Here is a 20,391-nt window from a genome sequence, read left to right as displayed (position 1 = left end):
AGTACTTGTCGAGGGGTCGTCGGCTGTGGTTTGTACGTTTTGAATTGGGATCCTTTTTTTGGTGAGCGGTTTCTTTTGGTGGAAATCGTGACAACTTCACCGTTTCTGTCCTCAGTCAGTGGAGGAGAAATCCTTCTAGACTAAGGCAATTTAAATTTTTGTTCCCCGTTTTGGGGAGCTGGATTTTTCGACATTAAAAACTGACCTTGTGTTTAACTCTGCCCTCGTGGGGAGGCAAGTAAATAGAAAGAAATATGGCGGCTGAAAAACGTTTTTTCGACTCTTTTTTTTTTTTTTAAATGAAAGCATTTAAACCCTGAAGAATTTCTACCATGTGGCCTTATCGTTCTAAGTTAACAACTAGGCACTCCTTGTGTTTCAAACTTTAAAAAAAAAAAAGCACTTTAAAATGAATAAAAACACTAAAGCTTTTTCAGTTTGTCTTTTTTGGAAAGGTGGGGTGAGGCGCCCCTATTATCCCAAAGAACCAGTTATGTAAACACTTTGCAATATTCTTCAATAATTATTTACGAATATTTTTCTATGCGTTTACAATCACTTTTTATTTAAAATTAAGAAATTATTTTCTAAAATATATTGTCTATAAATGTTTACATTTTGTTTTGAAGTAAAATTAAGAAATGAATTAAAAAAATATATTGTTTATATCCATCTTCATTCAAAACAGTTACTTTTCGGTAGCTTCACCGGTTTTTTACTTAAATTGTTTGAATTTCAGAACGAGGCTCCTCTGCGGGATCTACTTCTTTAAGTTGCACCTCAAAACTATATTCCCTTATTTTTACTCCCCCATTTTCGCCCGTACCTAAAGTTCAAAGAATTTACAATATTTAACTTCTAATGAGGGTATATATTTAACTGCTGCCCACATCAGCAATATGTGGCACAAGGCCGGAAAGTGGGAACCCCGCAGGCTCCCCTAAAGAAGGGGCACTCCTGCAATTTTAAAAATTGCCTGAGTAACCCCCGTCGGCATTCCCCGGTCGGGGCGCTTCAGGCAGCAAGCAATAAACTTGCCCCACCGGAAAGCCCGGTGGCAAGGCCTGGGAGGGTGGACCTCCTAGGTATTACCCAGGCGGCGTACCTCAGTCCAACAGGTGCTGGGCTGGTTCCCGGCCCCTCACCTGTTGGGCTGAGTGTCAAGTGACGAATCCTTGACGAGTACTACCCTGTCTCCCTGCAGGCGAAGCTGCTAGGAGATCTTCCTCATCAGACGAGTAATGGGGGTATGAGACGAATGGATTCGCCAATCATTTTTATAACCAACGGCTGTGCTAAGCAACCAATGAAAACGTCCCAAAATTATTATAAAAATTGTCGAATTTTGGATTCAATCAGTTTGCCGTTTACTACGTCACGGACCGCATTTAATTCTTGACCGCCATCTTGGTTACTGATCTGAACTACGCCGCCATCTTTGTTCAACACAATATCTCAAAACTTAAAAGGTTAACTACGCTACGGACCGCATTTGATTCTTGGTCACCATCTTGGTTACTGATCTGAACTACGCCGCCATCTTTGTTCAACACAATGTCTCAAAACTTAAAAGGTTAACTACGCTACGGACCGCATTTGATTCTTGGTCGCCATCTGGGTTACTGATCTGAACTACGCCGCCATCTTTGTTCAACACAATGTCTCAAAACTTAAAAGGTTAACTACGCTACGGACCGCATTTGATTCTTGGTCGCCATCTGGGTTACTGATCTGAACTACGCTGCCATCTTTGTTCAACACAATGTCTCAAAACTTAACAAAATTCAACAGTTCAAAGAAGTATTCTAAGGGGTTAGGTTCTCCCTCGACATCCATTGGCGTTACACCCACGTTTCCCCGAACTCAGAGGCTAGATTTTCGGACTCCATCTTTATACCATAACCTAATTTCTAATTCTAAATAAGAACCGATTTTGGCACTTGTACAGTTTAATCAAGACATTAAAAAATGAAAATATCGAAAAAAGGTTATATTGTACGCATCCATTTTGAACTGCTCCGAATAAAAAAAATTCCCTTAATTTGATCGAGTAGTATTTTTGTTTTTTTTTTACCGATCCCTCGGCATTCATCTTTAATTTGTCGACTTTTATAGGTTTTCGGGTACGTTGAGAACGAATATCGCATTCAGTTTTTGCGCAAACAAGTAGTTTTTGTTTGTTTTTTTTTGTTTTTTTACACAGTGATCACCACTTATCAAGGCCCGGAAGCCACTCAGGGATAAGGGTTATTGCAAGTACATTACGTTAGTGTGGAGATTTGCTGAAGTGTTTACTTAAGGGGGCGGTTCATTAGGAATTTGTTAACATTGGACTTGAAGACATCTAAGTTGTAGTCCGGAGGGAAGCAGGCAGACGGAACAGAGTTCCACAGGCGTGCAGTTCTAAGAAAGAAGCTTTGTTCATGGAATCCGCGTTTTGATTTAGGCACAGATATAGAGTGGGGGAAATTTTTCACAGTGGATTCAGCTAGACGGGTGTTTTTCGTGAAAGATTGGCGAGGGGGGACCAGAGATTGGAGTTCAGACGAGCATCTGCCATGGAAATAACGATAAAACAAGGCCAGGCTCGCAACGTCTCTTCTGTGGGAGAGAGGTTGCAGGGTAGAGAAAAGGGCATCCCCCACTAAACCACAAAGTCTATTTTGTACTCTGTCAAGGCAGGATAGGCTGTTTTTAGCAGCTCCTGCCCAGATATGGCAACAGTATTCCATCCTTGGGCGTACTTGATTAAGAAAGTGAAAAAAATAATGTAATGTTAAGTAGTTATCCATATTTGAAGACATTCAGTATCCAACGTAATCACTATTGTTTTTGCTGGCGGCCATCTTGTTTCCCATTTAGATAAAAACGCTCAAAAAGGCCAAGGCATAGCATGACCCAAAAAAGCATTTTTGGGCTTCAAGGTAGAAATGACCCCCCCCCCCACTCACCCTTCCGGATATTTTTTCCGCTTCCCGATATCAAAACGGACAATCTTTTTGTTTTCACTTTCTTAATTACATTATTTTTTTCACTTTCTTAATTATATTCATTTTTTTCCCTCTCTTACGCACACGCGTGTAGTCACGTGACGTTTCACAAGGTGTGTGAATACATAGGGGGCATTTTAAATGACAAATATTTTTCATAAAATAAAGTTTTCACCTCATTTAATAGTAAAAACATTGCTGTCAGTAAGTTTTCACGAGCGGTTTACAAAAACATATTTTATGTTTTTCGTTCTTTTTGGGGGGCAGGGGGTATTCAATTATAGAACTTGTGTAGTTTAACAGGTGCTTCTGCAGTTTTATTAACTGTTTTTCCATAAGTAACGCCACAACACACCCACCCCGCCGCTCTACCGCCTCCCCCAAATGTAAACACGGAATTTCTGTGAAATGTTAAACAGTTTTCTACTCAGTAAATGTCGGCATGTTACTTATGGAAAAAACAGTTAATTAAACTGCAGAAGCGCCTGTTAAACTACACAAGTTCTATAATTGAATACCCCCCCCCAAATAACGAAAAACATAAAATATGCTTTTGTAAACCGCTCGTGAAAACTTAATTTTTTTAGATCAATTAAAAGGGGTTAATACCATGCAAACCGTAAATTTGCGACGGATTTGATCATCAGATTTGTGGCCAGCAACATCGAATATCTCTAAAAAAAATTAATGGTCGGTGTTCTGTTGTAGCGAAAGGTATTATTTACCTTTTAATTTATTTTAATAAATACTGCTTTTAATTTGTAGTTTTGTCTTTACGTTCTTTCCTTTCGCTCAAGATTTCTTGGAATTTGCCCCTTCCCCCCTCCAATAACCCTTTTTTTTTTGCGCCAACGCCGGTGGTGGGGAGGGGGAGGATTTCAGTTACATGTGGCATATTTAGTGTTTTTTCGTTATTGGAAAACAAGATGGCCGCCATTAAAAATGATAGAGATTACGTTGGATACTGAATGTCTTCAAATACGGATAACTCCGTGTTTGCGCAAAAAATAAATGCGATATTCGTTCTCAACATAACCGAAAACTTATAAAAGTCGACAAATTAAAGGTGAATTGCGAGGGGTTGGTAAAACTAAAAATTTACCAATACATTTTTCTAACAGCGCGTTGAAGGATTCTTGGATTTTAAAAAATTTTTGTTTAGATTCTAGAAACGCCACGGGGAGATAACTCAGTTTAAAGTGCCGATACTCCCTCAAATCACCACCCCAGACGCTCATCTTTAATACTAGCTTTTCTTCCTAAAAATCGAACTGTTTTTTCAAATTGTTTTTTCGCTGTAGTTAACAAACTATTTACTATAAGAGAATCAATGCCCGGTGCCAAAGTGATTCGGCCACACTGACCAGTAGGTTGGCAGGGCGCATTGATTTGAGTTGTCCCCTTAAGGACTATTTTTAGCCCTTTGGGATCTCAGCAAGCGACCTATACAGATCTCGGCAGTGTTGTACTTTGTCCCGAAAATGTTCGATAACTCTTGGCGGTTCACAATTTACTATGACACCGTCTAAGCAGGTGCTCGTTCATATTAATTTGATTTTACGCAGACGAATTTGAATAAATAACCCGACGCTTTTTCATTAAAGTTTCGATAAATTTGCCCTTTTTTTTAATACGCACGTTAAAGTTATTTCAAGTTATTACAAATACAAAATTATTTAATTTATTTTTAATTTTCACGTTTTAATCTTTTTTTAAGTTATTACAAATAAATTAATTTCGAACAAACAAAATATTGAATAAAATGACAATTGTATTAAGTTTTTGAATAAAAATTATTTAACACGAACTAACAAAATATTGAATAACATGAAAATTATTTAACAGGAACATTTTTATTAAGCATCTTGCTCTCGAAACAAAATATTGAATAAAATGGTACTTGTGCAGTTTTGCAATAGACATTAAAAAATGAAAAATATTGAATAAAATTTATTTAACACGAACAAAAAAAATATTGAATAAAATGATAATTATTTAAGAACATTTGTTTAAGCATATTGCTCTCGAATGCATTTAATGATGCGAGGAAATGCGTGCTCCTTCTCACGTCGTCTCCACAACTCTTCCATGAGATGAGTGGAACAAATTCTCATTTGTCGCTAACTCTCCTAAGTTTTCTTTTTATGTGGGACCAAAATCCCTCCACAGTTTGTGTGTGGACTGATGAGTCTACTGGATTTATGACATTTTGTTCGTGGAGCTGGAGCACCTTATCGTGACTGCTGGGCATACTTCCGTAGGCCGCCCATCCGTCACTGATGATCCTGGTCCCTGGCAGAATCCAAGATCTTATAATTGGAAGTAGTGTGTCCCGATCCCTTCGTTCTACCACTGTAAGGTTACATCGGCTACTTCCTCTTTCTACGGCTCCAAAAACCCACACTCCATTTTTTGCTCTCCCTCTATTATATTTCCTTCTGAAGAATAGAGACTCGTCGATCTCAACTTCTTTTGGTACATTTGTCTATTTGCATTCCAATTCCACCCAGTTGGGTTGTCTATGATATCTTTTTCACAGACTTCTCGGATGAAAGACATCCAGTTAACTATTGTGTGTTCCGATACACCGAATTCATCTTTTATTCTGCGCTGGATCATTTCCATGCTCCACCAGAATATTAATGTCAGCAACTTACTTATTGGCAAGCGGCTTCTTTCGAAGAAGGAGCCTTTCCTGACAGTGGCTGTGGATTTGCAAGAATCTGAGGGACAATTCCACACATATCCATCAGAAGTTTTTGACCGTTTATGCAGAAACCTACGATTGTTGCAACTTTGGCATACGCTGGTATTCTGTATCAGGCCTAAAGAAGCTGCAGAGTGTTGCAGCAATGCAGCGTCTGATCAGTTCCAATGACTTCGGTAAACTTTGCAAATGTCCAACTCGTTTCATGTATTTCGGCAATTGTTAACACACGGTTAACAATTTCTGTTCTCATATTGAACAGATAAATAAAAAATAAATAAATAATACAAAGATAAATTAATTAATTTGTAATAACTAGAAAGAACTTAAAAAATTAAAACGTGCAAATTAAATAAATTGTGTATTTGTAATAACTTGAAATAACTTTAACGTGCGTATTAAAAAAAAACGTGCAAATTTATCGAAACTAATGAAAAAGCGACCGTGTGCTTTTTAGACGGTGTATTTTATTTAATTTCGTTTGCGTAAAATCAAATTAATATGAACGCGTACCTGCTTAGACGGTGTCATAGTAAATTGTGAACCGCCAAGAGTTATCGAACATTTTCGGGACAAAGTACAACACTGCTCACTCCACTCACTGCTACTTGTTGACGACTGCACTAGTGCACTGCAGTCTGATGGCAGACGACACCTCGAAACAGACTTTTACACTTTCTTTTTCTCCAGTTTGAGATACAATCTCGCCTTTTTTAAATAAACCCTTTATTATTGTTTGTTAAAAGCAATGTCGTTTGGCCTTGTGTTTATTTAAGTAATTATTAGGAGAGAAATGCACAATATTTCCCTCCTATACTACTTGATGAAATTAAGTGAAAATTTTTCTCGAACTTCAATCCATTTAAGCTGACACCGTTTGCTGCGGACTGTTCTTCCGATTCACCGAATTCTAATTCTAAGTCATCATGTTTATATTTCTCGGCCATATTGTATTTGTAATGTAAACCGGAACCGGAAGACAAACCATAACAACAACAATACTACTTCCGGTGTTTTCGTCCGAAATTGGACACCATCAACTCGTGATGTTTACTTTTTCTTCCCGTGAAATGTTTCATCAATTTATTTAAAATGTCTATTTTAAATATAAGTTTATTATATTTTTACTAATTAATTGTGTAAATTTTTTAATGCCAAATTTTTATCACCGTAAAAAAAGACGGATATATATATATATATAATTTTTATTCTAACTTTACTATTGTGTTTACATTTAATTTTTAATCGAAACTTTTGATATTCATCGATTTTATTTCTCACTTATTTACGATTTCGAAAACAAATGAGTTTATTTGGATCGTAAACAAAAACAGCAGACAATTCTATTATTGTGAAAAGAATTATCTGGTAAAATCGGTTGCATAATTATTTTAACTTTAAGCAGAAGACGGAGTTTTTAAAAATATTTCACAAGAAAATTGAGAATAACACGTTGCTTCTTCCATTCTGTGACGAAATAAGGTAAATATTTTCTGTTTTCTATTTATTTATTTTTTTATTGATTATTTGGTTCTTATCGAGAATCCCCCTCCCATATATTAATATATATATATATATATATATATATATATATATATATATATAAGAACCAAAATCTGGGTAAATGTTTATTTTAACTACAACAGAACACCGACCAATAAAATTTGTGGTAAATATCCAGATCCGCTACTACAGAAAACTGACCACTCTAATTTGTTTTTTTTATAAGTAGTTGAGGTCGCTGACAACGAATCTGATAGTCAAACTTGGGGCAAATTTACCGTTTGCATGGTATTAACCCCCGAACCCACGAATAACTTTCCACCATTTTACAGCTTCCGTTTACGCTACGCGCGCGCGCTGCAGCATGAACGACGGTTTGCTTCAACAAGCAAACTGCCTTCTCACATGGCGTACCAATCAAAAAATTACGGACTGACATTTTTTTAATGACTTATAGTTAAAGAAAAGTACAACAAATTGGGGGACTTTTTTTTTTTTTTGTCTCACGTAGTTTTTAATGTGGTTTACAAAAACATAAGCACCAAACATCTTTATGTTTTTCATTTTTTTTTTTTTTTTTCGGGAGGGGGTTCTATTATAGAACTTATGTGGCTTAATAGGTGCTTTGTAGTATAGTTAAACGTTTTTCCGTAAGTAACGCACCGACATTTACCAATTAGAACACCATTTAACATTTTCCGAAGATGTTAAATGGTGTTTGGTGTTCTAATTGGTAAATGTCGGTGCGGTGCCTTACTTTTTGAAAATTTGAAAATTCTATGTCCTGGAAAAAAAAATCCCCTCCCCCAACGTAGTTTGCTTGGTGAAGCCGTCGTTCATGCTACAGCGTGCATGCGTGTAGCGTAAATGGAAGCTGCAAAATAGTGGAAAGTAGTTTGTGGGTTCAGGGCAAATACCATACAAACGGTAAATTTGCCCCAAGTTTGACTGGAGAAGCCATCCTTTACGCTCGATCTTTTTTTTTTTTTTAGTAAACATTTGTGTTTACAATTGCTGCACCTTAACCTCATTAGTTTGGAAAGCAATTTCTTTTCCTGCTGAAAATATAGTTGTTTGTCAGCTTTTTTAAGGTTCAGTCAATTTCTTCCCATTCGAATGTCGTCTGCTTTCATTTACATATCGCTTTTTCGTTGGCTAAGCAAACTCCCAGAAATTGAAGTACAAAAAATATTCAAATTAAATAAATCATTAAAAATAACTAATCATAAAATAAAAAAATTACTAAAAACATTAAAAAAAACAAAACAACTTTTTAAAGTCGAATTAGCCTTTCAACATTGGAACAACGGTCGGCTGACCCCGATGTTTGCCGGTCTCGCCCGATTCGGGCTTGACGGGAAATCATGAGAATTTGAGTCAAATTATGCAATAGTACCCAAAATAGTGCGAGGGTTCAGGGGTTAATACCATGCAAACGGTAAATTTGCGACAGATTTGAATATCAGATTCGTTGTCAGCGACCCCGAAAACCTCACAGAACCAAATTTTATTGGTCGGTATTCTGTTGTAGTTAAAGTAAACATTTACCGTTTTATTTTTATAAAATAAAATCTTACTTTATTTGACTCGGATAAAGCAGTAAAATGAATAAGAAATGTCGGTGCTAATGCAGAGAGTGATCCGCGCTACTTTTTAAATCGTATTTTCACGTTTAATTAAAGTTTTATGATATGTTTTTTTTTTATTCAGTTGTAAGATTAAAGTACAGAATAGGTACAAAACACCTTCCCCTCCCTATGTTAAGAATGGCTTTTTAAATAATAACGTTATTATTTCAGCACGGATCACTCTCTGCTTGAGTACTGATTTTTCTTTATTTTTGTTTTTGTTTTTTTTAATATAGAGGATGGTCTAGACAAGAACCCAAAAGTTGCATTTTTTTTTTAATCAATTTCAAAGTGTAATATCTTTTCTAGGTGAAAGTGCACTAGAGGACCATCCAAAGAATGTGCACTGCGGGGGTCATCCTTTAAGAAGTTGAAGTATTATTTTACTTTAAGGCCCATCTCACATTCGTATAGAAAAATATACATTTTTTTTTTTTTTTTGTAGATTTCAGTGTGCTTATGATAACCGTTTCCGTCGCAAATTTACCGTTTGCATGGTATTAACCGTGGTACAGTGGGGGAAGAGGTGGCTGGTTACATTAATGCATCTAAAACCAAGCTCCTATCTTTACATCATGAACGCTCTGATCCTCATCTGGCATCAATTGAAATGAATGGCTCTCGTCTTGGGGAGGCCCCATCTTTTGATAAGCTTCTGGGTTTGACCTTTACTCCTGATCTGAAATGGAACATGTACATTAAGTCTGTTGCCAAAGTTGCTGGGAAAATGGTGGGATCCTTCTACCGCTCCAGAAGATATCTCACTACTGATGCAATTCTCTATCTATATAAAAGCCAAGTACGTCCAAGGATGGAATACTACTGCCACATCTGGGCAGGAGCTGCTAAAAACAGCCTATCCTGCCTTGACAGAGTACAAAATAGACTTCGTGGCTTAGTGGGGGATGCCCTTTTCTCTTCTCTGCAACCTCTCCCTCACAGAAGGGACATTGTGAGCCTATCTTTGTTTTATCGTTATTTCCATGTCAAGTGCTCGTCTGAGCTCCAATCTCTGGTCCCCCCTCGCCAATCTTTCACAAACACCCGTCTAGCTGAAACCAATGTCAATAATTTTCCCCACTCTTTATCTGTGCCTAAATCAAAACCTAGATTCCATGAACAAAGCTTCTTTCTCAGAAGTGCACGCCTGTGGAACTCTCTACCGCTTGCCTGTTTCCCTCCTGACTTCAACTTGGATGTCTTCAAGTCCAACATAAACAAATTCCTGATGAACCGCCCCCTTAAGTAATGACACTTTATCAAATCTCCAGTACTAACGAATACTACAACACTATTCCATTGATTACTGTACACACAATAAGCCTTATCCCCGAGTGTCTTCTGGGCCTTGATAAGTGGTGACCTCCATGTAAAAAAAAAAACAAAACAAAAAAACCCTGAACCCTGGGACTATCTTCCGCCATTTTACATCCTTCGTTTACGCTACGTGCAAGCACATAAACGAAGACCGTGAAATGTGCACTCGCATACCAAATTAGCAGAAAATCTGTGCGCTTGCATGTACAGAGATGGCTGCCACTGATAACATTAAATTACATGGTTTCATATGAGGAAAAACTACTTGTTTTCCATTTAATTTTAAATTGTTCGCCGAAGATTATTACGCTATGTGATATGTCGAATTTCCTTCTGTTGAGGCTCGAAACACGGAGAAAGTTGCAACAGGTTGCCCTGTTGCGACCTCTAAGGTCTGGAAGCACTAATGTGTGTCCAATCTCTCTCGCTACCGGAATGCCAATGCAAAAAAAAAAACAACCTGCCCTTTGCGGTATTCAGTCGCTTTTTATAGGAAGTGGGGGTGCGGGGATAATGTGAAATCACGTTCACACGTGAATCATGCGTGCCCAAGAATTAAAAGTTGGCACCGCAGACGCCTAGAGAGGCCGACGCTTTACATAATTTCTCATAGTGAGAAGTCAATTTGGTACGCGAGTGCACATTTCACGGCCTTCGTTTATGTTGAAGCTGTGAAATGGCGGAAAATAGTCCCAGGGTTAAGGGGTTAATACCATGCAAACAGTAAATTTGCGACGGAAACGGTTATCATATTCTTTTAAAGCACACCGAAATCTTTAAAAAAATGTCTTTTTTTTTTCTATACGAATGTGAGACGGGCCTTAAAGTAAAATAATACCGAAGTGGATTACGGAAGGTTGAAAATAAGAAAATGCCTTTCGGAATAAACACCCTCAACCTCCCCATGTTAAGAACGGCTTTCGGAATAAACACCACTTCCCAATCTCTCCATGTTAAGAATAAACACCCTTTGGAAGTTGGATAACCAGTGCACATTGACCCTTTTTTTTGTTCTCGACTAATATAGAGAAAATCCTTTTAGATTGAGGCAATTTTTATTTTTTTTTATTTATTTTTTTTTTTATTTATTTATTTATTTTTTTTTTTTTGTGCTTCTACACTATTAGGACGAAATTTTGTAGTCGCTAAATGGAGTTTTCAGATGAAAAAAACAATGGTTTCTACTGATTATTTTTGTCAATTCTAAATAAATTACAAATGGGAGCTTCCAAATTATGCAGTCAAAATTACCTGAATATTACTGAATTATTATAAAAAAAAAAAATTTTCCTGTCTTTCCTCTCTTACTTTCCCTCTCTGTTCTGCTTTAACCAAGTATGCTGACCTGTTCCACAAACCCCAAAATCCTCAACATGAAATATCTCAAAAAAGAAAACACAAATAAACCTAGAACCCCATCCTCCTATGTAGACCCCTACTGCCATATCTCCTTCTCCAACATCAGGTGTCTACGTTCTAACCTTCCAGAGGTTGAAACCCAATTACAGGAGACGAAACCTGACATATTCTTTCTAAGCGAAATTGGAATAGGGCCGACCACCTCCCTAGATGAGTTCATAATTAAAGGATACTCTAACCTAACATCTAAATCTGACCCCCAAGATCGCCACGGGCATGGAATATGTGCCTACATTAAAGATGGCTTTCCATGTGGCAGGGATATCTCCAGAGAAGACCCTAATCTACCTTATATGTGCTTCCGGGTTGCACTTGCTTACACCACTGCATTTATATTTGCCCTCTATCGCCCCCACAACAGTGGAGTTACTGTCTTTCAGAGTATATCAGAAAAATTGACCACATCCTGTCTGCTCATCCCTCGGCTAACATTCACATTTGCAGTGACTTCAATGTCCATAATGTGGAATGGCTGACTCGCTCAAATAAGACTGATGAGGAGGGGAGGTTCTGTCATGATTTTGCCATTGCCTATGACCTCACTCAGATTTCCGCGAGCCCACCCGTGTGCCCGATAGTACTGGTCAGTTCACAAGCCTCCTAGACCTTTTTCTATCCACTTCCCCTGAGCTATGCTCATGTTCCATTCTATCTCCTCTGGGATCCTCCGACCACTGCGTCGTATCAGTTAAGATAAAAACGAAATATAATAAATCTGCAGACGTACCTCTCCACCGTACTGTATACTGATACTCTATGGCTGACTGGGATAGCTTCCATACATTCATATCTGATCTCGCTTTCCATTCCATGTTTAAAAAGGATGTGTCCTCTATAGTATCAGATCTGACCGAATGGTTACTTGTAGGCATAGGCCAATTCATACCATCCAAAAAATTCCAACAAAAACCTAACAGCCAGCCATGGTTCTCCCCCGAATGTGCTGCTGCTATCGCACACAGAAATCACTTTTTCCATAGCTACCAACGTAATAGATGCACTGAAACTAAAGCTGCTTTCAGAACCGCCAGCAACCACTGTAAAAGAGTAATACAAAATGCAAGAGAACTGTATGCGCAATCCGTTAAGTCCAAAGTAGCTGAGCAGCAGCTTGGTTCCCACCAGTTCTGGCAAATAGCAAATAGGATCTTGAACAGAAACGTGTGCTCTATCCCAACCATTATCAATAGACCAGAGGTCATCTCGACAGCATCCGACAAGGCCAAACTATTTGCCAAAAACTTTGCGGCAAATTCTACCCTGTGTGACGAAGGCCATCAACTCCCCATATTCCCTCCTATAACAGACAACATGGTATGCAACATATAAATAGCTGTGCATGAGGTCGCCAAGCTAATCAAGAACCTTGACTCCAGTAAAGCAACTGATCCTGATGGTATTCCAATTATAGTGTTAAAAAAATTACAACCAGAACTTGCCCCCATACTTTCCAAACTGTTTAAGCATTGCCTTAAGGAGAAGTGCTTTCCAACACCCTGGAAAACCTTATCAGTATTTAAGAATTCAGGTGATAAGTCATCCCCCTCTCAGTACAGACCAATAAGTTTCCTGTGTGTCATGAGTAAGTTGCTGGAATCCACAATAAATAGAGAAGTAGTCAACCACCTCAGCAGAAATAACCTTCTTAGCGACACGCAATATTGTTTCCGCTCTGCTAGATCTACAGCAGATGTGCTAATGCTTATATCTCATAGGATTAGCGAATCTCTCGACAAAGGCTTCATTTCTAGGGCAATTGCTCTCGACATATCAAAGGCCTTTGATAAGGTTTGGCATAAAGGCCTACTACACAAGATTTCCAGCTACGGTATAACTGGAAATGTTTTCTCTATCATTAAGTCATTTCTCTCAGATAGGCTCATAAGAGTAGTGGTTGATGGGCAGAAATCAGAAGCCCACAGTATTAATGCTGGAGTCCCTCAGGGGTCCATACTGGGCCCAACTCTCTTCCTGATCTACATCAATGATCTCCCAACACACATACTAAAATCTTTCGTTGACATCTATGCTGATGACACGACCATCTATGGCAACACATCAAAGGCCGTAAATGATGATATTCTCTCTGATTCTCTCTCCTCTGATCTGGTCCCCCTTTGCCAATCTTTCTCAAAAAACACCCGACTAGCTGAAACCACCGTCAATAATTTTCCCCACTCCCTATCTGTGCCTAAATCAAAACGTAGATACTATGAACAAAGCTTCTTTCTTAGAACTGCATGCCTGAGCAAAGACCAAATTTTTTAAAAATAACAGGTTTAATAGCAAATTATACAATATTTGTTTTTTTTAATCGGTTTTCTTTAAAAAAGATTTAAAGAAAATCAACAAATTTTAACTTGCTTCGATAAAATATATGTATATATAAATTCTAAAAAATCATTTACCTAGAAATAATATAAAAATATATATAATAAAATAATAATATAGTAAAATACTATTCAATAGGTACTTATTTATATATAATAAAATAATAATAATAAAATACTATTCAATAGGTACTTCCATTCTTCATTGTTAAGAATTTATCCATATATTTTAAATTCCATGTATTTTTTAAGTAAAAGAATTTTTTAAACAACTATTTGAAAATACCGCCATTATGTAAGCATTTTTACGGTGTTAGCGAAACGCCAAAGCGGTGTTTGTTCTTGTTTCGAAATACGGATGGACAGAAGGACATAAAAACCGCACGTTCGCATTAGCCATCTAGCCTTGTGCGTTAAGAAATATGTGTCTCCATAGTTTAAAACTAGTCACATTTTACTTATAAGTTTTTGCCTTTAAAAAAGAAAAATCAGTCGAGGAATTTTCTTTTCTTTTCTCAAAGAAATACATGAATTTTTGATTTAATATATTTTAATTCTTCTTTATCAAGTGATTTTGTTTTAAATATCTAAAAAAAGAAGACATTGAATGAAATAGAAAAAATTGTCGTCAGTTTCCAATATTTACTTGACAATATAAGCATAACATAAGCTTCCACTTGAAAAGAAATCAACGTGGTTTTTAAAAAAAAAGGTTTTACACTTTGGACTTTACAGGTAAATTTCCAAAAAGCACTTTTTTTTGTTTTAAATTAGAATATTTTATTTATTGATCTTTTATCTTCAATTTCTGATATATAAAACTTTGGTGAGTAAATTAATTTTTAAAAATTTAATCGATATTTCAAAATGGGGGATGAATTTAAAAAAACGTTTTTCTAAAATATTATATTTAGTTTAATGGAAAGAGCATAAAATTTCACATTGACCCTGAAAATATCGTACAAATTGAACAAATAGAAAAATTTTGATAGATTTTTAAAGTTTAAAAATTGAAAAATATTTAACTCGTAAAATTCAATTGATTTCATTACGTAAAAAAAAAAAAATGGCTGCATGAAAGCGCGCTGGCACTTTGTAAACACAGTTTTGTTTTTTTTTAATAATATTTCTATTATTTTTTTAACAACTTTAATAGTTTATTTTGGAAGTATATTCCATAAAGAAAATAAACAACCCACTTTAAAAAGAGAAACTACGAGTTTTTTATATTTTATTTGCAGTTTTGTGTTTGGGGTGTGAGAAATTCCCAAAAAATTCTGATACATCTAGATAACTGATCTCTTAAAATAAATAAAAGTGACAGTGGTTCAGTGGTTAATGATACAGATTAACGTCCTGAGTGTCCCAAGTTCGAATCCAGTTATCTTGTTGGATTTCAAAGTCAGACCCAAATAGCATTTAAGTTCACAAATTAAAATTTATTTCTGACTAGCCAATTTTCATTTACTGTAGTTTGTTCTTTTCATTTTCTTATCAGTTTGGTCAAGTTGGAGATGGGGTATCCTACTAGATTCCAACCAAGAGATCATTTTAACATTTTGGTCTAAGTGCAATAGTTTGTATCTTTCTTGCACTTGGTTCACCGAATATTTTTTTTTTTTTTTGTTTTTTTTTACACAGTGATCACCACTTATCAAGGCCCGGAAGCCACTCAGGGATAAGGGTTATTGCAAGTACATTACGTTAGTGAGGAGATTTGCTGAAGTGTTTACTTAAGGGGGCGGTTCATTAGGAATTTGTTAACATTGGACTTGAAGACATCTAAGTTGTAGTCCGGAGGGAAGCAGGCAGACGGAACAAAGTTCCACAGGCGTGCAGTTCTAAGAAAGAAGCTTTGTTCATGGAATCCGCATTTTGATTTAGGCACAGATATAGAGTGGGGGAAATTTTTCACAGTGGATTCAGCTAGACGGGTGTTTTTCGTGTAAGATTGGCGAGGGGGGACCAGAGATTGGAGTTCAGACGAGCATCTGCCATGGAAATAACGATAAAACAAGGACAGGCTCGCAATGTCTCTGTGGGAGAGAGGTTGCAGGGTAGAGAAAAGGGCATCCCCCACTAAGCCACGAAGTCTATTTTGTACTCTGTCAAGGCAGGATAGGCTGTTTTTAGCAGTTCCTGCCCAGATATGGCAGCAGTATTCCATCCTTGGACGTACTTGGCTTTTATATAGATAGAGAATTGCATCAGTAGTGAGATATCTTCTGGAGCGGTAATTTTTTAAATGCTTTTTCATGAGTCTTGTTGCTGCTATAATTACTGGAAGGATAGAGATCTTTCTAAGATTCGAGTTTCTTTTCATGTCATAACGAAATACCAAAGTCTTATAGATATTGATATTTTGTTATCTTTTCCCTCTCAGCTCTGTTTGACCCCAGCATCATTGGGGACACTGACTTCTACTAAGGTTGCTTCTTTCTCCTTCTTGTCCTAGATCACTATGTCAGGTTTAACAGCTCCGTTTTCTAGGTACATAGCTGTAGGAATTGCATAGTCATAATGGATGGTGTATAACTTATTTCCAACTGTTATTTCTGGTAAACATGTTCCCATGACTTGCTGCTGCATTTGCTATTCAACTTTTTTACAGATTGTCCACTGGAGATCTTTACATACTCCATTGTGTCGCATTTTATAGTAGCCGTCTCCCAGAAGAACCAGTCCTGGATATGACCTTAAACTATATCCAGTGGTGAGGCTCCAGCTTGCGGGCTTTGAGGAGTGTGGAGCCACCCTTTAATTACCATGCTCCCAGGTCCACTCTGACCCAGAGTGGTAGTACCTGTTAGGGTTCCAACTATGGGTTAAATAGAAACCGACTTGAAAACAACAAATATATTCTATTAAAAATTTTTTCTTCAAAATCTTTGGATTCGGCATTAAATAACCCGAAAAGGGTTGATATGCCGTAAAACAAAAACAACCAACCAACCCAGAAGAACCTTACAGCTGGATGATAGATGGCTCACGCTCTACTTCAACCTGCACTTGTCATTGCTGAGACCACTCATCTTTTAAAATGTATTGGTCATCAAGCCTTGATGTTGGGCAGCCATTATAATCCTCTTTGATGATAGTGAAGCGACCCTCACTCTTTTTTTTTTTTTTTTTTTTTTCATTCATGAGTCCAATTGGTCCTATAATTACTGAAATGATAAAGATCTTCCTAAAATTCCAGTTTCTTTTTATTTTTTTAATGTTGTGTATAAGACCTTAGTATTTCGTTATCTTTTCCGTCTCAGTTCTCTTTAACCCAGTATTATTGAAGACACTAACTTCTTTCATTTTTTTCTTTTTTTTCATCACATATCACTATATCTGATTCAATAGCTCCATTTTTAGGTGCATAGCTGTAGCAATTGCATCGTCACAGTGCACGGTGTATAACTTATTTCCAACTGTTGTTTTTGGTATATGTTCCCAGGACTTGCTACTGAATTCGATATTCAACATTTACATATCGTTCAGTGGAGATATTTACGCACGCCATTGTATCGTATCATATAGTAGCCGTCCCCCAGCAAAACCTTACAGCTGGATGTCAGGTGGCTCACATTGTCTACTTCTGTAAGACAGAACCTTGTTGTCATTGCTTAGACCAGCGGTTCTCAACCGGGGGCGAATCGCCCCCTAGTGGGCGAAAATCAAATTTTGGGGGGCGATTTTCAATCAATTTTATCTGTGAAAAATTTTGACATTTTTGCGAGTAAATTTTTTAAATTTTTTGAAATTATAAACGCGTAGCTAAACTATTAGTGCGAAACTTTGGTCACGTGACCTATGAATTGCTCTCTTATAAATGAATTGTCAGTTTTGAATATTCAATTTATTTCAGTAAATCCGATTCTCCAGTGACATTGTCTTACAAGTGTTTACAATTTTCATTCACTCTGTTAGCGTTAATCAAGTTTTCATTATTATAATTGTTGTAAAATACTTTATTTGCATTAAATTAGTTTTCATTTAAAAATAAAGTTTAATTATATAATATTTATTTGTTTATTAAAAGCTCAAAAAATTATATTGAGAAATAGAATATTGTTTTATGACCAAAAATTATAAGGGGGTCCACCAAGAAAAAAAAAGAAGGGAAAAGGGGTCCATGGGTCAAAAAAAGTTGAGAACCGCTGGCTTAGACTACTCATTGTCTAAAAAGCATTGGTCATCAAGCCTTGATTTTGGCCAGCCATTACAATCTTCTCCTGATCATAGTGGAACAATCCTCTTTTTAGCCAATCTATGGCGCTTTCATTATATAGTCCTGAGTGAATTTGTCTAGAAAATAATGGCACGCTGTTAGTTGGTCCATTGTTTATTAAACTCTTAGAAAACCGCCAAATGTAATTTTACGTACTTAAAACGAAAGATTGCCAAAATTAAAATTGTATTCATTTTAGTTGCTGAGGATTGTTATCTCAAAAGCGCTAAACTTATTTAAAACTAGCAGACCACCTGGCATTGCCTGGTGGTAAAATATGCTTAAATATATTTTGATTTAGGCAGATATTTCGTTTTTATTATTATAGAGCCAATACTCTATTGATTATTATATCATACCCAATATACAGTACTGATTTCAAAAGTAAAAAGAAAATATATATGACTTGTGTGCTACCAGCTAGAACCGCAACCAAAACATTTAATGCTCCAGCCTTGTATTATTATTCATCGGACTACTGTTCTCATCTTGAGTGTGATTTTCACAACGTTTTGTCGATATAACCTCTGATCTTTTTCAGGTGTATCTTGTCGAACTCGGGAATGCTTGTATCGAACTCGGGAATTTGGACAGAATTTCGAGCGGAACCTTTATTTACATCACGGTAGTAGCTTGCTCTTGTTCCGTCAGCTATGACTGGACAGAGGTCCTAAGTAATTTACAAATGTATTTTTTGACACAAAAAATTTGACGGAACAAGAGCACGCTATCCTCGTGAAGTAAATAAAGGGTTCCGCTCGAAATTTCGTCCAAATTCCCAAGTTTAACAGAAAAATTCCCGAGTTCAACAAGATACACCTGAAGAAGGTCGGAGGTTATATCGACGGAAACATGAAAATCACACTCAAGATGAGAACAGTAGTCTGATGAATAATTATACAAATAACCAATCCTCATCTCAAAAATTCAAAAATCTCCAGCCTTATTCATTACTAAATCCATTCACATATAAAAACTTTAATAATGTCCAAAGATATAAATGTGTATTTTCTTTAACAAAACACCACTTATCAAGGTCCAGAGGCCACTCAAAGATAAGAGTTAAAGAGTGTACAACAGTCAAAGTGACAATATCATAGTAATCATTAGAAGTAGAAATTTGGTAAATTGGATTACTTAAGGGGAACGGCTTATCAAGAACTTGTTTACATTGGACTTGAAGATGACCGTATTGTAGTCAGCTGGAAAGTAGGCAAATGGAAGAGAGTTCCACTGGTGTACAGTTCTAAGAAAGAGGCTTTGTTCATAGAACATATATTTAGGTTTAAGCACAGATAAAGAGTGGGGGAAATTATTGATATTTTCAGCTAGACAAGTGTTTCTCATGAATGTTTGGTGACGAGGGGGACTATGGATTGGAGCTCAGATGAGCACTTGCCATGAAAATAATGATAAAGCAGAGACAGGCTCGCAACGTCTCTTTTGTGGAGAAAAAGGTTGCAGCGAAGAGAAACGAGCATTCCCCACTAGGTTATGAAGTCTGCCTTGAACTCTGTCAAGGCAGGATAAGATCTTTCTAGCAACTCCTGTCCAGATGTAACAACAGTACTCCATCCTTGGACATACCTGGCTCTTATGTAAGAAGAGAATTACATCAGCAGGTAGATATCTACTGGATCGATAGAAGGATCCCACCATTTTTCCGTTGCGACCTTGGCAACGGATTTGATGTACGTGTTCCATTTCAGATTAAGAAACACGTTTAGTCAACATACTATTATTATGCTATCACATATTCGAACCCAAGAAATGCAGGGAAACTTTGGTAGATTTTTTTTTTGTAATAGAAATCGCTCCAGACGAGGCATAAAGCCACTTGATATAAGCTAAATAAATACTATGTCAATGTCAGAAACTTGCTGATGATAAGTGTTAGATGGAATAGATTCGGACTCAGATTACAACAGTTCTTTCCTCTTTGTCAGGTCATGGAATGTGAGGACTAAAGGACAAAATAAGGGAAGCTTATACTCTCCTTATGCTACAACTGGTGCTACCAGATCAGGTTGTCTGAAGATATTGGCTTCCTGACACGAAATGCACCTAACATTGATGCTTTTTATTTTTCTACTTTCTTTTGCAATACTAAATTATGTTTTGCAAAACCAAAACCAAAAACCCACCTTTTCCTTCTTCCCATTTCCCCTTTCTTTTTCTATCTCTCCCATTTCCTGACTGGTTTCCTAACTTAAAATGTACCAAACATTAATACTGTAAGCCTTTTCCCTCTCCCATTGCAAAACTCATTCATGTTCTG

General features: G+C 36.8%; 1 protein-coding gene across 1 annotated transcript in view; it reads left to right on the top strand.

Annotated features, from left to right (window-relative positions):
• Positions 1-6,694: 6,694 nt before the first annotated feature.
• Positions 6,695-20,391, top strand: part of LOC145256458 (equilibrative nucleoside transporter 3-like) — a 104,553-nt gene continuing 90,856 nt past the window's right edge. Inside the window, exon 1 of the mRNA XM_080115386.1 lies at positions 6,695-7,179. The gene's annotated coding sequence lies outside the window, so the exon portion shown is untranslated. The remainder of the gene's footprint in view (positions 7,180-20,391) is intronic.

The sequence above is a fragment of the Euprymna scolopes genome, chromosome 32 (assembly GCF_053919585.1).
Source record: "Euprymna scolopes isolate OS-2025 chromosome 32, ASM5391958v1, whole genome shotgun sequence".
Classification (NCBI taxonomy): domain Eukaryota; kingdom Metazoa; phylum Mollusca; class Cephalopoda; order Sepiida; family Sepiolidae; genus Euprymna; species Euprymna scolopes.
The sequence above is the reverse complement of the archived record's forward strand: the minus strand, read 5'-3'. Positions and strand labels throughout refer to the sequence as shown.